Raw genomic sequence first — 6,000 nt, forward strand, 5'->3', positions numbered from 1 at the left:
ATAAATCATGATATAACACTTCTAGAGCCTTATATTTTCATCTTTCATCCAATAGAAGAAATTCATACATGTTTGAAGGGTTGAATTTACAACTTCTTACTTAAAACAAGACTCAAACAAGTGTTTAGTGTCAGTTGAATCTAACACTTCCGACTCTTTTAGAGCCTTGATTAATATGTAATTTTTATTATCATATTCTTAACCATATAAATAAAAGAAAAGATTATATTCTTTATGAACTAAAGAAATTTTGAGAGGATTATAAAGACAAATCCATTATAATGAATAAAATATAATCAATTTATTTTTGATATTTTCTCCTAAAATCTACTTATAAGGATAAAAAGATATTTTTCTATAAAATCTTTTCATATTTTTTCTCTTTTTTTTGACAATACTAGATAAAATAAATGATTTTGAGTGATAGGGTATTTAATTATAATTTTTCCCATAAGAATAAGAGATGCGACTTGAAAAAGAAAACCTGGGATCTTTAAGCGTAATTGTCTTTGAAAAGAAATGGGGTCTCTGAAACATCCTTCCTTTAATCCCTTAGAGTACGAATTTGGAAGCGTTACGGGTCAAGCGATTCATGAACCAAGCCCGTAGATTGAAAATTTGCAATTGGTTCTAAGGTTACTATTCACTGTTTAAATTTCATATTATAGGTCTAACTTCAAAAATCATAACAAATTCTATAAAAATCATATTGAGGTGCTCCAAAATTCTACTTGAATCTCTTTCATTTCTCTACAGGGAAAAAATATCAAACTAGACTTATCCCTATCCAATTTGTACCATTTAATCAATAGATATTTACTGTTTATTTGGTAAAATCTGAAACTTCCATATTTCATACCTAAACTTTGGAAATTCATATCTCCTTGTGTACATATCTAATTGAGGCGATCTATCCTCATTCTAAAGCTTGGGATGTGTATAATACGTCTGCCAAGTTTCATGGCTTAGCTCATTCATTTAATAGGTCAAATTGGAGCTGGAAACTGACTGCTTTAGGACCTACGTTTTATCCATTAAACAATTCTTACTTTAATTCTCCATTCATTCGAACATGCAACAACTAGTCTTATGGATTCCCATTCATTCATATACTTTGAGCTGCATGTCATTACATTATACATCAAACATTATATCATATTTCATGCTTGACATATCCATAATTAATTACATAATTAGCGATGTCAATCATTGCATTGAATCACATGTAAATTCTCCACTTTCTTTGCTTTCATCTTCTTGCCCTTCTTCATGCATGCCTTCTCTTTATCATTTGACCTAATATGGTTGGTTAAAGGAGGGTGACATTCGGCAGAATCTCAGTAGCAAACAATAACCACCCAAACATATATGGCAAGCTTGGCATTCATAACATGCTTGCAACTTAACATTTCTATAACATAGTGATATGTTTGGAAATCATTATGTATTAACTATAAAACACATAGGCCTATGAAACATTTCAAACATATTCACAATCACAATATATGAGTTCATAAAATCATATAAACACAAAACATGTCATACATGCAAGCAAATACCAAGCACATAAGAGTAAGGTAAAGTTTGCTACTTTGTATCCTTAAGCTTTCTTCTTACTCCCTTTCGCTTCTAACCATTAAGGTTGCCTAGTCAACAACATCCAAACCTTCTCTTGGATGCCTCAAGGTCCTAATCACAGCAACAAGGGTCACATTACTCATTAGGACCAAGAATTACACAATATGGAAGACATATGTCCTTAAACTTAATCCCTTTTTCCTTAATTTATAATGTAATGTTTTTGCTTTGTAAAAATTGTTCTCTTAAGCAACTCCTATACAATTTTGCCCAAGGAATCCAAATATGAACTTAGATTAATCAAAATCCAACTCCTTCTCCTGGTTCTAGGCCAAAACTGAAATCTGCCACTTAATTTCCAGTTTTGATTCCAATGCTTCCAACTTCATTCTTTCATATTATCCCCACACAATTTTTCATTTTAAACATATTAGAAGCATCAAAATCATCAAAATCATCAAAATCACATCCTAGGTACAAAGAACCAGGTTTGGCTGAAGCATTTTCTCAAGTTACATAATCATAAAATCTAACCAATTTCAACATAAAACCACTTGATTCGTGTTCCTTTCAAGCCTTTGAACATTATTCTAACATCAATTTCATCTTTCTCTATCCTTAAAAATTTCGTCCAACACGCCCCCTAGGTTTTCAAGCTCCCAAAAATTATTAAAATCCATAACCAAACTCAACCACAACAAGGATAGTGAAAACTACATCAAAAACCATTAACATACCTTGTTTTAGAGCTTGATCTTGCATGGGATCACTTGGCCTTTCTTTCTCCGTCTTCTTTCTCTCTCTAGAAATCATTTTGCAAGAGTTTCCCCATAGGCCCATGGCTTGCATGAAAATGAGGGGTGGGGAGTGTAACACCTTATGTTTATACCAATTAACTTTCCTTGCGGAAGCATTTGGAATCACTTTTGAAGGCTACAATTGATGAAAAATCAAGTTTGAAAATTCATAATTAATTCTATTCATTGTCACCTTAAAATGTGACAAACTTCAAAAATTCATAACTAATTATAGAAAAATTGAAATTGAGTGATTCCAAGTTCTACAGAAAGCTCTTTGGATAAAATTTTGAGGAAAAATAGTTTCTCAACTGATTGCCTTGAAATTCGAGCTCAATTTCCTTTGAAAAAGTTACTGTTCATTTGGTCATTTTCGGATTTTACTGTATTTTTGCCTAACTTTGGAAAGGCATAACTTTCTGCTCGGTTATCTGAATCGGGCAAACTACCCCTCATTTTAAATAGAAACATCAGATCTCTTTGCTTGCCAAATCTTATGACCTAACTAACTCGTTGATAGGTCAAACTGGAGCTACAAACTCACTGCTCCAGGACTTACGTTTTATCCCTTAACATCTCTTTAATTCTTTTTATTTCTTTGGCATACATGACATGGCCTTACTCTTTCCCGTTCATGCTCATACACTTTCATTCATGCCATAAATATTATAACCAAATACATGGCATCATTGGCATCCATAACATAATTCACAAAATAGTAGAATTATACATTTATTAACAGTCTCATCCATTAACAAGAATAATTCTCCGCTTACTTCTCCTTGCTTCTCATGCCATTATTGCCCGTCATTGATTGACCTAAATGGTTGGTTAGGGAGGGGTGAGATTCGGGAGAATCTCAGTAGCAAACACTACCCATAAGCATGCAAGACATAATGCACATGCATGACATGTTATAACATTAACACATGAATGCCATGGAAAGTAAGCTAAAGCATTTCATGCTTCCATAACATATTGCCAAGGCAAAACATAACATAAACTTGCAAACATAACTTTGCAAACATTTCATCATAGCTTAGTCACATCATGGCAACACAATCACATCATGCAAGCATACATATCAAGCACACAGTATAGGTAAGTTCACTACCTTGTAACATGGCTTTCCCCTTGCTTTTCCTTTGGTTTCCTTGTCTTTCCAACCATGTGGACATTCCGTCAACATCACCAAACATCCTCTTGGATGTTCCAAAGGTCCTAAACATAGTCACATTGATCATACAAACCATTAGGACCACTAGATTACATAAAGTTCAAGACTAGCTTTCTTGAACCTCAACCCTTTCTCTTAGTCTTAGGGTTTTCTTTCTAACTTTTCTAACATAAATCTTATCATTTCCCATCCTTAAGATCCATTTCTTGTCAATTAGGACCACTTTAGATGGCCTTAGATTCAAGAATACCAAATCTGAAAATTTTGCTTCGCGGGTACTGTTCACGCAGAATTTCCAGAATTTTTGCTCAACTTTGAAAATTCATAATTAATTCTAGAAAACTCCAAATTAAGTGCTTCCAAGTCTCACTGAAAGATCCTTAAGTTAAATTTAAATGAAAAATAGTTTCAGGAACCAGTTCTACGCCGAACAGTACCGGAACTGTACGGAACTCGAAACTCTTCCAAAAGTTCAACACTGTTTCCAGATTTCAAACCCTAACTTTGAAAAATCACCATAAATCGTACACATATCCAAATGAAGTGTTCTACCTATGGATTTAAAGCTCACAGAGTGTACTTTAAGCATGCAAAATTTCAGAATCAGATACGCACAGTAACTAATCCGAAATAGGCATAAAATCAGGTGCTATAACCACCACATACCGTGTTTTAGAGTTTGATCTGGCTTGGAACCACTTGGCCTTTCTTTCTCCCTCTTCTTTCTCTCTCTAGAAACCATTTTGCAAGAGCTTCCCCATGGATTCCTTATGCTTGGACGAAATGGTAGGGAGGGGAGGGGGTATTTATAGAAAAACAGACCGAATCTGGACCGTTGATCTTAAAAATACGTGGCTCGATCTGGACCGTCCATTTTCTCTTTTGATCTTACGGTGACAAGTGTCCTATGACATCATGCTTACCTCATCATGATGACATCATGCTTACATCATCAAGCCACATGTCTTTAATCCGACCGCACACGTGCCTTGCATCCGACCGTACACGTGTCTTCCATCTAGCCGTACACGTAATATTTTCTTTTTCTCATCTAACCGTACACTTGTCACTTTTATGTCCTTTCATCATTTATGGCATTAAAATAGGGAGAAAATAAATGGAAATTCGTGCAAAAATATCTCCTTAATTATTTCTCCACCTATCAAGCCAATCTTGCACCATATCAGATACTTTTCGGGTCCTGACTTACCCTGTACCACCAGGACATGTTCTGACACTATTTTCTCATCTTAATTAAGTACATATATGGTGCCACCTTAGAGGAGCATAGATAAAAAAATTAGCTCTACTGACAGGCTACTTAACCTTACTGAGTCATGCAGTAGAGATTTCGCTATAATGGGTAGACAAAAGATTGTCTAAAATATTCCCATACTGCGTTCTGATTTTTATGCTGTCCATAAATATCTTCTGGTGACTCAGCATGATGACTCGTAGGTGTCATGATTACGCTTGATGACTCAGCATGATGACTCGTCGGTGTCATGATTACGCTTGATGACTCAGCATGCTGACTCAGCATCGTCATGATGGCTTTTAGATATTTTCTTTGGTTTTGTCTCCTATTTAGGGGACAAAATTATTTAATATTTGACTGGAGCATTTTATTCAGTCCAGAGCTCCAAAAATTCATCCAAAAATATCATAAAATTCCTCCTATTCTAGAGAAAATCTATGAATTTTCTCAGGTCATAACTCAACCTATAGCCCCACTTAAAAATCATTCTTTAAAATGCCTTTTTTGGGCACAACTGGCTTTTAAGTATTCTTAAAGCCATTTTGCTTGTCTTCTAGGGATGAGACTAATTTTATAATTTTCTACAGTCTCTTAGATCATACATCCCCATTTTACCATAATTTTCTGAGGTTTCCTTATGACTCAAACAATTAAATCTACCTCTACATCTTAAATTGAGCCATAAACTTCTAAATTCCTTTTAAGTTACCTCAGGGGTATTTTCATCATCTCTCTTCACAAAAGAGTCTTAGAATATTATTTCCCATTTTCTGGGATTTTCTTAGAATTTTCTAAGTACTTTCCATTTTTACCCCTGATGGCCGTAACTTTCTGAATTTACGGTTTTACCCCTGCTTAGGCTCAACCTCATAAAACAATCTCTTTGAGGCTTCTAACTTAACCTTTGGTCTGTATCTAGCCTCTTTTCTCTTTTTGGGCCTTTGAGACTTTACTGGAGCCTCTAACTTTGATTACCCTTTAGCCCCTTAAAACATTCACTTTGCAGTTTAGTCCCTAAAACTGCTTTAACTTTCTTTCTCATCTTTAGGACCTCTACTAAAAAGGGGTCTGGTAGCCTATCTCATTTAGGCTATTTCTGATACTTCTAGGCCTAAAAATCAGGATGTTACAATTCTCCCCCTCTCAAAAGAATTTCGTCCTCGAAATTCCGAGTCAAACCTCTATTCTTA

Source organism: Neltuma alba, unplaced genomic scaffold (assembly GCF_004799145.2).
Source record: "Neltuma alba isolate B1F8T4 unplaced genomic scaffold, ASM479914v2 tig00002512_pilon, whole genome shotgun sequence".
NCBI lineage: Eukaryota > Viridiplantae > Streptophyta > Magnoliopsida > Fabales > Fabaceae > Neltuma > Neltuma alba.